The 14,223-nt window shown below is 43.3% G+C and overlaps 1 protein-coding gene across 1 annotated transcript in view; it reads left to right on the plus strand.

Moving 5' to 3' along the window:
- Positions 1-14,223, plus strand: part of DLGAP2 (DLG associated protein 2) — a 511,080-nt gene that overhangs the window by 475,955 nt on the left and 20,902 nt on the right. The window lies entirely within an intron of this gene.

A 14,223-nucleotide genomic window follows, 5' to 3' on the forward strand; every position in this document is an offset into this window, starting at 1 on the left:
CATACCTTAATTGTGCTGCCTATGGTACACCGTTGAGGTATTTCTTTTACCTGCTAATACATATCCTATGACTACGGAAGTTATAACCTAGAATATGGTCCATGAAGTCTTGGAATTTTGACTTACTTTCTTTCTTTCTTTCTTTCTTTCTTTCTTTCTTTCTTGTAATGTTACCTTCACTGATATAGCATCCAGCTTTTAAAAAGGTGATAGATGGTGCCTCTTTCAAAAGGCATTGGTTGTGTCTTATGCTGGGTTGTGACTTGTGCTGGGACACAGCAAAAGTTGAGTTGATTGTAGATGGATAGTTATTACAAGACACATTGCCCTCCACTTCTTCCCCATAAAAATTCACGAAGCATGAGGCACAAAAGGGTATACTTTGCCTCTGTGGAACAGGAAGTGAGAAAGCCAAGCCTTGTGGGCTACTAGAAACAATGGGATAGATCTGGAGAAGCTCCCTTTGTTGGAAGGCATTTCCTCCATCAGAGGAAAAAAGGCTTCTTCCATCAGTGGAAGATGCTTTGGATCCAATTCATTGGTAGGCTAGCAAGCCTAGTCAAAACATGTGATGTAGGATTCCATCGAGATTTTTTAAAACTTGCAGTGACCCATTTCTTATTGCTTCATTTTAAAAACAATCCCACAGGAGATAAATTGTGCACCCGCCATTTTTAAAAGATAAATGGCATACATTTTAAAACTTTCTCAAGGGCACCCAGATTTTTTTTAAGTTACAAAAGCAGAAATTGCTGTATGTGTTTTTAAATATGGTGTTTTACTTTCTGAAGGGGTGCAACTGCACTCTGTATAATAGTTACATCATCTTTGAAGGATAAATATTTTGGGGAAATGATGGCTAATTTCAGCTTTTTAAATGAATTATTAGGCTGTGAGGGCTCATGTGAAGAATCTATTATCAGCATTCCAAAATGTTCAATACCTGCTTGAAGATATGCTTCCTGCATTGAGGTTGGACTCGATGGCCTTGTAGGCCCCTTCCAACCCTACTATTCTATGATTCTATGATAAGATAAGTGGTACAAAACCCAAGGAATATCAGAATTGTGGACAAATAAGTGGAGTTGTGGAAATCTGCTCATCCCTAATCTAGTTCCAGTTCAAGTATGTATTTTGTCCTTTGGTATAAAGAAAATCTTGCCAAGGGGAGTTGCAATACTTCAGTTCAGTAATCTATGCAACATATAACCAGATAACATAAGAATTCCTTTCCTCTTCTGCAACTTAATCCTGTCCATGTTTACCCAGAAGAAATTCCCATTGTGTTCAGTGGGCTTACTACCAGTTAAGTATACATAGGACTGCAGGTGAAATATAGAAAATTATTAATTTCAGAAGAAAGACTTCTTAAAGAAATTGTGAATTCATCTGTAGGGAAATAAATTGATGCAGTGTTCAGAAACCATTTAAGCTTGTTAAATCTATCAGCTGAGAAAACTGTTTTCGGGGAGGGGGAGTGTTCTCACATATGGTCTGACACTTTCGTACCAGGATATGGTAGCGATATCACAGCCTGCAATAACAAAGAGTCCTGTGACATCTTAAAGGCTAACGGATTTATTGTGGTCTCTTTATTGTCATTTCCTGTGGCAGGCTCTGGATTTTGTCACAGCTTGAAATACATCCTGATCGACATGCATGATATGAACACTCCTTGATGAGAGAAAGTTATTTTGGCTCAAGGCAACTCTATTCAGCTGCCACCATTTTCTGTGGTGAAATATGGTTTCCAGTAGGTTTTACAGGAGACTCTGTATATTTAAAATGTCAATGCTTGCTCATCTCTGTATATTAATGTAGCCTGAACAGATCTTCTCTAAGATATAACTAGATTATATATACAGGATAGTACATTTATGCTGTTTGCCTTCTATGATTTATTCCTACCAATAAAGGTTTAGTCAAAGCAGAAATACATTTTGAAAGACTAGGCTGCTCTCTGTGAATGCAGCATTCTGCAATGAGATTCTAAGGCTCCATACACGTGTCCAAGCGACACCAGTAATAATTCATCTGCAATGTGTAGTTAATTCACTTTTGGTCATGAACATATTTTTCTGCATTGTTTGAAGAGAACCGTTTCCAAAATTATTGAAAACAGACCCACAGAATTTGGCTGACTGTTATAGTCTAACTCATTTGGGTCATTGGTTTTACTCCTATTCCCCGAATAGTTGGATGTTTAAGGCAGCTTATACTGTGGAGGGAAGAACATTAAAATCTGATGGTATTTTTGTTAAAATGTGTGTTGATTTGCAAAATTTTTATCTGGGATGATGAAAGCAGAGGCAATGACAATCTTGAAGCAGAAACAAATCATACCTACAATCTAGTAATCTCATACATAAGAACATAAGAAGAGCCATGCTGGATCAGACCAAGGGTCCATCCAGTCCAGCATTCTGCTCACACAGTGGCCAACCAGCTGTCTGTGGGAAACTCACAAGCAGGACATGAGTGCGACAGCACCCTCGTGCCCATGTTCCCCAGCAACTGGTGTACATAGGCATACTGCCTCTGATAATGGAAGTAGCATATAGTACGGCTGTGTATCGCTTCAGTTCTGGATCCAAATTCTGAACCGAAGTGGGGTTATTAGGACTGAATCAGTATGGATCTGAAGCAGGTTAGATCAATCTGAATCGCTTCAGACCAATAGGGACAATTCTGAAGAACTGTTACATTTCCCAGACAGCCTGCCTGGGAAATGTAAAAATTTGCTTAAGATTAGGGAGGGGGAGAGGAGGAGTTGGGGTGGGGGGAACTGAGCCTTGGCAAGTGACATCTTATGTGCCGATAGGGCTGAACTGTTAACCCAGCAGTCTTTAATCACAGTGTTGGAGGCGGGGTTGTATATAACAGGAGATTCTGCTTTTGTTTCCCAGTGTGAGAAAGAGTTGGTAGAAGGAGAAGAGTTCTTTATTATTTGATTGTCCTAGAGGAGTAGTTCACAGTACGTACCCAGCCCTTCTGAATTCCATTTATTAGTCTTCCCTTTCCTTTAAATCCTTCTTCTAGAAGTGTCTCTACATGAGCCTAAAGTCCCACATTTAAAATGGGGCTTTCTGCTTCTGTTTTAAATGCAGTCCCTTTACACTTATTCCTTCCCCCCCTTTCCCCCCTCCTTTCCCCCCCTTATCTGAGTTTTCCATTTGTTTCATTATACAGCCACTAGATGGCACTGCGGTCTAGCTCCTCTTATTGCAGCTTTTCCTTTTTCTTGAGGGAACTCAAGTGGAACTCAAGCATGGTAATTTGATAGCTCACTATCTCCGATCTTTAAAAAAAATGGAATAAAGGTCATTTAGTGCAGGAGACACTCTGGAGGTTAGCGATGTCATCTAAAGCAGGGGTCCCCAACCCCCGGGCCGTGGACTGGTCCGTGGCCAGTTAGCAACCGGGCCGCAGTAGGGGTGTGTGAAACCCCGTTACCTTGGGTCCGCAGGGGTCCGGGGGGGCAGGTGATCCCTCTCCCTCCCCCGGAATCCTCACCGGCCCTGGCCGGCTCCACTCCGCGGCAAGTCCGCGGAGCTGCCGGCTGGCTCCGGACACTGGTGGACTTCCGGCCACTGGGACGCAAATGGCATCTGTGTAGCGGATGCCATTTGCGTCCCTGTTCTTCAAGTAATAGGCTATGTAAAGATTTACGTAGCCAATTACTGCGAAGAATAGGGATGCAAATGGCATCTGCTACGCGGACGCCATTTGCGTCCCTTCGGCCGGAAGTCTGCCAGCGAAACTATCCCCTCCCTGGTCCATGGAAAAATTGTCTTCCACAAGACTGGTCCCTGGTGCCAAAAAGGTTGAGGACCGCTGATCTAAAGGACCCTCAAACTTCCATGAGTGAGCAATCTCAAAAGCAGGATAAAAGGTCCATGTGAAGAAGCCCTAGATCCTTAAAAACAAAAACAAAATATATATTTTAAAAAGCCTTTCTCTTCTAGTTGTTAGGCTTCAGTCTGTTGCCTTGCTTTGTTTACTGCTTGTTCTTTGGCTCCCCCCCCTTCTCAATTACTATTCCTTCCTTTCCCATTTTTCAACTCTTCATTTATATTTTTTATTAAAAAACCAAACAAACCCCAAATCCCTTTTCCCTTCTGTTAGCCTTTAGATATAGTTAGTGTTAGTTACTCCCCTTCCCTCCACCCCTTAGCTTGTGTAGGTAGGGTTTTTTTTCCCCCCTTTCTTTCTGTATCTGCTTTTCTTTTGGTCTTCTGTGTGTGTGTGTGTGCTGTGTGAGTGCATACCGATGAGTGTAATACACATTATTGTGCACGAGCAAACCGTGTGTGGCCAAAGCAGTACACAAATACACAGTCCAATATATACTGTGGGGCAAAGCAGTACACAGTGCACAATATGAAGCATTTTAGGGGTATCACCACCTGTGGTGCTGCTCTTGGGAGGGCGTGGGTAAGGTGCTAGTGGGACCAGCAGCACCAGTAGCCAGACTGGCTCTCCCCCAGTCCAGATAGTGCATCCTGTTCTTGGGCAGCAGCAGCAGCAGCTAGAGCCCAGTCAGAGCAGTGCCTGGCGGTCACTGTTGGAGGAGGCAGGTGCTGGAAGCAGCAGGAGCCTGGCAGGAGGTGCATCTCCTCCTTCTCCTGTGGTGGGAGAGGGGAGCCACTGACCTACCTGTGAAACTTGGCAGGGTAGTCAACTCCCTCTGAAGGCACAACCACCACATCCCCGAAGTTCATGTCCTTATAGTAAAAGACAATGAAATTACACCTACTCACTTTTGCTGATTTTCCAATACACTTTACCTGTTGCCTGTTTTCCCCTGAGTACATCAGATGACCATAAGAAGAATATGATCAGGCTAGGCTATATGCATTTTTTACCTTTTTAAAGAAGACTTCTTTCTTCTGCATTTGATGATTGTGATGCCTGCCATTTTGATTTTTAGTTGAAGGCCACTGGGTTTTTTTTTAGTATGTTTTAGTTAAATTGCATTTATCTTATGGTTTTATTGTTGTATACCACCTGGCTATGCTGTGCATGTCGGGCAATATATAAATATTTTAAAGTAAATAAATAATCTTTTAAAATGAATCTTATCTATCAGGGAGTCATTAGGATTTTATAGTCAAATGCATATTTAAAAAGTACCTCTGAGAAAATGATACTTCAGAAAACAATAACGGAAAAACAAATAGAACATATAGCAAGACCTCAGAATTCAGCATAATAGTAGAAAAAATTGAATCTGCAGTATCTCATTGTAATTTATTGTATAACATTTGTGTTAGTAGACATCATGTGTGATGCATTCTATAAGGTATCAGTCACCCAAGTAACGCCTCAATTGCCTGAACAGACAAGGGTTCACTCAAATGGACATTTAAACACAGTCCTGCACGAGTTAAATGTAGATTTCAGGCCATTCCGTCCCCTGTCTTGCCACTTTAACTGGGTTCTGAAAAGTGAAGAACTAACATCAGTGTAATCAAATGTAATCATTTCATTCATTTTAAACCAGGCATTCTTTATATGGCTCGGTGCACTCTACTCAGACCAGACGTGATTCATATTCCCATGGAAGTTACTGCAATATTCATTACTTTCAAAATGTAGGGATGTACGGAAGTCACTTACCTTTTCGCGGATTCTGTTCGTGGGGGGGAGGTGCTCCGTCCCTCCCCCTGGAATCCTCAACGGGGGGAGGCGATCCGGTCCTCCCCCTCGGAATCCTCGACGGCCGGCTCCGGGCTGTCCGCAGCTGGATTTCCGCTGCGGACAGGCTGCTGCGGATGCAAACGGCGGCCACCGTAGCGGCTGCCATTTGCATCCACCCAGGCAGCTGTGATAGGCTACGTAAGAATTTACGTAGCCTATCACTGCTAACCAAACCCCCCCCCAGCGTATGCAAATGGCGGCAGCTACGGCGGCCGCCATTTGCGTTCCCTATTTTTGGCCAATTTATCTTACGTAAATATTTACATAAGATAAAATGGCGAAAAAAAGGGGAACGCAAATAACATAGTGGGCGCTATTTGCGCTCCTTTATTTTTCACCATTCTAGCCTATGTAAATATTTACGTATAAAATATTTACGTAGGCTAGAACGGCGAAAAATAAAGGAACGCAAATAGCGCCCACTACGCTATTTACATTCCCCCTTTTTTTGCCGTTTTATCTTACATAAATATTTACGTAAGATAAATCGGCCAAAAATAGGGAACACAAATGGCGGCCGCTGTAGCTGCCACCATTTGCGTACACTGGGGTTTTGTTTTGTTTTTTGGTTAGCCATGATAGGCTATGTAAATTCTTACATAGCCTATCACGGCTGCAAGGATGGCAATGGTGGCGGCAGCAGCCCGGCCACAGCCGGCCAGGAGACCAGCCGCCGCCGGAGCCACTGCCAGAACCGCCGCCGCTGCCGAATCCACCACATCCGCCCCAGGTAAGTGCCGTCCCGAGGGGATTCCACAGGGAGGGCAGGGGGGAGGGGGCCATTCCGCCACGGATTCCGGGGGGGCAGATTCTAAAGAATCCGGCCTCACTACAATCCGTGGCGGAATTCTCCGCCATCCCTATCAAAATGGTGGTTCAAAATGCAGCAGCAAGATTACTGGCTGGAACTGGTTGGTCAGAACATATATCAGAAACAGCCTCACTGACTTGCTGTTCATTTCCAGGCACAATTCAAAGTGTTTTTTAATTAAAGTATTCACCCCAGACTTCTTCAGTGGTTTGGGGGGAAGGAAAGGGGGCAAAAGTAGTCTCCAAACATTATTGTCTGAATTCCATTAATTTTAACTGGTATGTGTATTTACCATTATTTAAGATGAGGTAGCAGAGGGCTTTGTCTTTTCCCAACTTACTTAAAAAAAAAAAAAAAGCTTTGCCACCACTTTGAGCAGCAGTAGACCTGCAGACAAAGCAGCCTGGCAGCATTCCCATTTGCTGCATGATGAGCCAATGGGAATGAAACAGTGTCATGATGTAGTGTCATTCCTGGGACTTTCCTGGAAAAAATGATGGCTGCCTCCACTGGCCAGCCATCTTTCCCCCCACCCCGCCCAAAAAACCCACCATGATGTAGCATCATTCCCTTTGGGCGATTCTGCAGTCATTGCAAATGCCAGCAGGCTGCTTTGACTGTAAAAGCTACAGTCACCCAGACTATACAGCTACAGTCTGTTGATGCAAAGAAAATCTATGTGATGTTTCTAACATTTTAGATCAGGCATTTTATATGGATCGATGCACTCTACTTCTACCATATGTGCTACCTATGCTGTGATATCCACAATCCATTTATAGCTAAGAACATTGATTAGAGCTTTGTGCCATCCCATTGAAGCCAATTAGACTCTTATCACTAGCACAAGTGCTGACAAAGCTGTCCAAGTGAGAACAGAGGAAAACAAGAAAGTTCTAGGCAATCAATTCTAAGTGCAGTGGGATGGGGAGGAAGGGGAAGTCCTCTCACACAATGTTGCATGTCGCCCAATTGCAGAACTCGGGCTGTATCAGAACCAGTTTAAAGTTACGGGGATTTGAGACTGGAGAATAAAACCCAGTGCTATTGGTATTGTAGCCAATTTTGGCTGGCCACTGGGCTATTTTCATAGAGGAAGGAGAAAGTGTGGCCCACTTCTCCTTGCCGCCTAACCCTGGTAATGGGCCTGTGCCTTTACAACTGCTGATTGTGCAGACAATTCAGGATCTAACAAGGCCAGACTAGACCTTCTTCTAATTCTTTGAGGCTGTTTACCAGATTCTGCAGTGTCTCATTGAGCATCTCTACACCACCCTAAAATCCTGCATTTAAAATGGGGCTTTCTGCTTCCATTTTAAATGCAAGTTCACAACAGACTCCCTTTAGACATGCTTCCTTTCCCCCCATTCCTTTCCTCCTACTACTCCCCCTTATCTGAGTCTTCCATATGTTTCATTGATATTGCTCCTCTTCTTGCAGCTTTTCCTTTTTCATGGTGGGAACTCAAGCGGAACACAACCGGGGTAATTAGATAGCTCATTATCTGTGATCGATTTAAAAATGGAATACAGGTCATTTAGTGGAGGAGATGTTCTGGAGGTTCATGATGTCATTTAAAGGGCCCAGAAACTTCTGTGAGCGAGCAATCTCAATAGCAGGATAAAAGCTCTGTGTGAAGGAGCCCATTGTGACAAGTTGTGATGGACCAGGTAATTCACTAGGCATGGCATGCCAATTTCTGATAGGAAAACACTTAGGGCTGGACCCAGGATCTGCATTCCATGAGCAGAAGGGACCTTCTTCCACAAGAAGAAGGGCTCAGCTCGTGGAAGATCCCTCCACCCAATTTTGGGGGGTCACCCCCTCCCACATGCACCATGGTTCACCCCATTCAGCAGGCTCTCCTCAATTTCTGTGTTGCTTTTTAAGTCCGTTACCACCTGTGCAGTTGCTCCAGCCTAAATCTGGATCCAGCCTTTTGGATAGTTGAAAAAGGCCTCAGCCTATTTTATTCAAATAGAAAGAAAATGCCTCTTTGGGCTGAATTAATTCTAACCTACAACTTTCAATGCAACTGACATGGTTACAATGCTTGTTTTATGTGTATAGAAATGTATAGAGATGTAATAAATAAATAAATATATAAATAAATAGTCAGTTGCACCTATGACTTTCAGGATGAGGTGGCTTGAAATCAATATAAATGAAGTATACACACAATAAAGCAGAACTCAGTATCCAGATATGAGTCGTTACTTTTTAGATACTTAGTCATGCACCTTTAAGTGCTTTTTTAAAATCCACTAAAAATCTTTCTTGTTATTATCATCCATCTGCAATTTCACTACCCTTTCTTCCATCCTCTCATTCCACTTTCTTCCTCTTCAGCTAATTTCTCCACATTTGTTCATTAGACTGGGTCAAGTGCGCTAACACATTCCAATGAACAATATTTTTAATTAAAACAACAACAACATTGGCAGCTATAGCTGCAATCCTACACCTTTTTAATCAGTGAAATTAAGCAAGCATAATTGAGTGAGCCTGTAAGATATAACAAGTGAGGTGGCCCTTCCTTGTTTCAACATCATTGAGTTGAAATAACCAACAAACCATCCCAAATTCCAGAAGAGTTTTATGATCTAACAAGCTCACCTATCAACCACACTTTCTTATCTAGCCTATTTATTTCAGTTCAGTTCTATACTGCCCAATAGCCGAAGCTCTCTGGCCAGTTCACAAAAAATAAAACCACCAAGTACAACATAAAACAATATAAAATATGAAAGCTTAAAACTACATAAAACCTAGCAGCAATGCAGAGATTTAAAATACACATTTAAAGCAGCAGAGCTAAAAGATCAGAGTGCTAAAATGCTAGGAAAATAAAAAGGCCTTCACTTGGTGCCAAAAAGAGTACAACATAGGTTTACTTATTTATTTATTACATTTATATACTGCCCAACAGCTTAGGCTCTATGGGCAGTTTGTGTATTTCAGGGCTGGGGAACTTGAGGCTTTCCATTTGTTGTTGGACTACAACTCCCAACATCCTTGACTGTTGGCCATGCTGGCTGGGGCTGAAGAATTGAGAGTCCAGCAACATCTGGAGAACCACAGGTTCCCCACCCTGGATATATCTGAAGCTGGTAGTCTGCAGGTTCCATATGAAAACCCACACCATATGGGCAAAATCCAGCAAACATTAGCCTTGATTTAAGGCTAAAATCCTATGCACGCTTACCTCGGTTTAAGCCCCACTGAATACAGTGGAAATGCTATACATCCCATTGAAAACAGCATAATGAAACATATTCAGAATTAAGTCCTAGTTATTTCAATAGCACTTAGTCACAATTAGGCTTTGTTAGACTGTAGTACCCTACATCTGCAACATTGTGCGCAAAGTTTTAAAAAGTCACCAAGGATCCACTTGAGAGTTATGTCCTGGGGGGGTGTCTCCATGGGCAATTTCCTGCTAGCTGGTTGCATCTGGAGGTTGTTCGGGGCACCTGAAGTCACGGCCATCCAGCAGCCACCTGGAGCTTATCAGGGAAAAGCTGGATTTCCTGAGACTGCTTAAAGTCCGATTCTTTTCCTTAAGTCAGGTTCTCTGTGGTATAGTTGTTGTGTGTCCCAGCCCCCACATTTAAAGCACTGTAAAGCACTTTCCCCAAGCGGTGATTCTCTGTCATTTGGTTTATTGCCATTCGGAAGTAACTCCTACCTTTGATCATCCGATCGTGAGCAGCATTGGGTTAGAAAGGGGGCTGGTTTCCCCTCCCACTTTCCTTACACAAACATATGTGTATTCCTTACACAAACATATGTGTGTTTCCAATAGGAGTTACTCAAAAGTAACTCCTATTGGTGGGGGTGGAGCATGTGAGCAAGAAGAAAGACGTGGGTTGTTTTTAGGGATGTACGAATCCCTTACCTGGCTCCACGCAGGGGCATACGCGGTGGGGGAGAAGCGCTCTGTCTCTCCCCCTGGAATCCACGACGGGGGGGGAGGCGCTCCGTCCCTCCCCTCGGAATCCTGCCCGGCCGGCTCCGCAGCCAAGCCACAGAACTTGCAGGGACGCAAATGGCGGCTGTCGTAGCCGCCGCCATTTGCATCCCTGTATTGCGCCGTGATAGGCTACTTAAGTATTTACATAGCCTATCATGGCAGGGGGGAAAAAACCCCAGCATACACAAATGGTGGTAGCCACCACCATTTGCGTACGCTGGGTCGTCGTCCCCCGCCGTGATAGGCTATGTAAATAATTACGTAGCCTATCACAGCCTCCGCAGGGATGCAAATGGCATCCCTGCGTTAGCTGTGATAGGCTACATAAGTATTTATGTAGCTTATCATGGCTATGAAGAGGAGGAAGCAAATGGCGGCCGCAGGACAGCCGCCATTCGCAAAGCAGAGTGGACGGGAGCAGGTAAGTGCTCTGTTTCGCGCGCCTTTCGTGGGGTGGGGGTGGCGGGGACTTCATCCCGTGTGCCTTTTGGGGGGACGGGGCTTCGTTCTGTGGTGGATTTCGGGGGAAACGGATCACCGAGATCCGTTGCGGAATTCTCTGACATCCCTAGTTGTGTTAGCTCTTCAACAATTAACAAGAAAACAACTAAAAAACTGGATTTCTAACTCTAAACTTATCGCAAATACAAGGCTTAAACAGCAAACTGGCAAGTACAGCTGAACCATTCAGGTATGACCTAAATCAAATCCCTATGAATATACAGTGGAGGTGAGGAATAGATTTCAGGGATTAGACCTGATAGACAGAGTGCCTGAGGAACTATGGACGGAGGTCTGTAACATTGTTCAGGAGGCAGCAACGAAATCCATGCCAAAGAAAAAGAAATGCAAGAAAGCCAAGTGGCTGTCTGATGAGGCTTTACAAGAAGCTGAGGAAAGAAGGGAAGCGAAAAGCATGGGAGAAAGGGGAAGATATACCCAACTGAATGTAGAGTTCCAGAGAATAGCAAGGAGAGACAAGAAGGCCTTCATAAATGAACAATGCAAAGAAATCGAAGAAAAAAATAGAATGGGAAAGACTAGAGATCTCTTCAAGAAAATCAGAGATATCAAGGGAACGTTTTGTGCAAAGACGGGCATGATAAAGGACAAAGAAGGCAGGAACCTAACTGAAGCAGATGAGATTAAGAAGAGGTGGAAAGAATACACAGAAGAACTATACAGGAAAGATCTGAATGTCCCTGATAGCCATGATAGTGCGGTCACTGAACTTGAGCCGGACATCCTAGACAGTGAAGTCAAGTGGGCCATTACTAACAACAAAGCTAGCGGAGATGACAGTATTCCAGCTGAGCTATTTAAGATCCTAAAAGATGATGCTGTTAAAGTGCTGCACTCAATATGCCAACAAATTTGGAACACTCAACAGTGGCCACAAGACTGGAAAAGATCAGTTTACATTCCAATTCCAAAGAAGGGCAATGCCAAAGAGTGTTCAAACTACCGTATAATTGCGCTCATTTCACATGCCAGCAAGGTTATGCTCAAAATCCTACAAGCTAGGCTTCAGCAGTATGTGAACCAAGAACTACCAGAAGTACAAGCTGGGTTTCGAAGAGGCAGAGGAAGTAAGATCAAAGCGCCAACATTCGCTGGATCATGGAGAAAGCAAGAGAATTCCAGAAAAACGTCTATTTCTGCTTCATTGACTACACTAAAGCCTTTGATTGTGTGGATCACAACAAACTCTGGCAAATTCTTAAAGAGATGGGAGTACCAGATCACCTTACCTGTCTCCTGAGAAACCTGTACGAGGGTCAAGAAGCAACAGTAAGAACCGGACATGGAACAACTGATTGGTTCAAAATTGGGAAAGGGGTATGACAAGGCTGTATATTGTCGCCCTGCTTATTTAACTTATATGCAGAGTACTTCATGAGAAACGCCAGGTTGGATGAATCACAGGTCGGAATTAAGATTGCTGGGAGAATTATCAACAACCTCAGATACGCAGACGATACCACCCTAATGGCAGAAAGTGAAGAGGATCTCAAGAGCCTCTTGTTGAGGGTGAAAGTGGACAGTTCAAAAGCTGGTTTGAAACTCAACTTTAAAAAAACTAAAATCATGGCATCTGGCCCCATCACTTCCTGGCATATAGAAGGGGAAGAAATGGAAGCTGTGACAGATTTTATTTTCTTGGGCTCCAAGATCACCGCAGACGGTGACTGTAGCCATGAAATTAAAAGACGCTTGCTCCTTGGGAGGAAAGCTATGGCCAACCTAGACAGCATAGTAAGAAGCAGAGACATCACCTTGCTGACAAAAGTCCGTCTAATCAAAGCTATGGTTTTCCCAGTAGTAATGTATGGCTGTGAGAGCTGGACTATAAGGAAGGCTGAGCGCCGAAGAATTGATGCTTTCGAACTGTGGTGCTGGAGAAGACTCTTACGAGTCCCCTGGACTGCAAGGAGGTCAAATCAGTCAATCCTAAAGGAAATCAACCCTGAGTGCTCATTGGAAGGACAGATACTGAAGCTGAAACTCCAATATTTTGGCCACCTAATGCGAAGAGAAAACTCCCTGGAAAAGACCCTGATGCTGGGAAAGATTGAAGGCAAAAGGAGAAGGGGACGGCAGAGGATGAGATGGCTAGACAGCATCACTGATGCAATGAATATGAACTTGAGCACACTCCGGGAGAGAGCGCAGGACAGAAAGGCTGTGAACCCTGTGGTCCATGGGGTGACGAAGAGTCGGACATGACTGAACGACTGAACAACAACGACAACAGCTGAATTTAGAGGAAAAGCATTACTGGAGTTCTTTAAAATTAAAGTTAAAGAAGTGGGCCTACCAGAAGAAAAAATAAAACAACCTTGCAAGATGGCTTCCGGCCAGCAAAAAACTACAAATGGATCCCCAGCAGAGGAACCACTAGAGTGGAGAGCTGAACTGGCTCCCCAATTTACCAAGTTTAAAGAAGAAATGTTAGAAAATGGGAAAGATATTTTGGAACAAAAACTGGAAGACACTAATGCTAGAGTAGAGGCAGTTGAAAGTACAGCCTCAGAAGCATTTAATCTTGCAGGTGCAGCAAAGAATAACATTCAATAATTACAACAAGAAAATGTTCAGATTAAGATGAAATTAGAACAAGCAGAAAATCGGAGCAGACATATTAATGTGAGAATACGAGGACTGATAGAATCAGCAGAAACTGGGGAACTAAAATCTTTTTTTAGCACAATGGATGTCATCATTACTACCAGACTTTCAAATAAAAGAAGAAGAATTTAAAAGAGCACACAGAGCATTAAGACCAAAAAGTGTAAATGCTGACAGACCTCATGATATAATAATCTACTTCGCAAGATATACAAAGAAAGAAGAATTTATGTAAAAAATAACCTCTGCAAAAGATATACAATTTAACGGAAAGCCTGTCTTAATCTTGCCAGACCTTGCTCCAGAAACTTTTAAAAAGTGATAGGAGTTTCGCCCATTTACTAGAAAGCTACAAGAAGCCAATATTCGTTGTTGGTGGGGCTTTCCTTTCAGCATTACAATTAATCATAATGGCAGCCATTATGTGGCAACGACTTTAAAAGAAATGGCTGCTCTGAAAATAGACTTACCTATAGAACTTGCATCAGAAAGAATCCTGAGAGGAGGAAGCACCAGTACGGAACATGAGGAATGGAGTTAGCTCAAAGAAAACTGAGAAGAAAACAGAACATGATAGAGGAGAGGAGTTACTACCAGCGGGACCACAAAG

The sequence above is a fragment of the Heloderma suspectum genome, chromosome 1 (genome assembly GCF_057233095.1).
Source record: "Heloderma suspectum isolate Gila_16-S chromosome 1, 16-S_ref, whole genome shotgun sequence".
Classification (NCBI taxonomy): Eukaryota; Metazoa; Chordata; class Lepidosauria; order Squamata; family Helodermatidae; genus Heloderma; species Heloderma suspectum.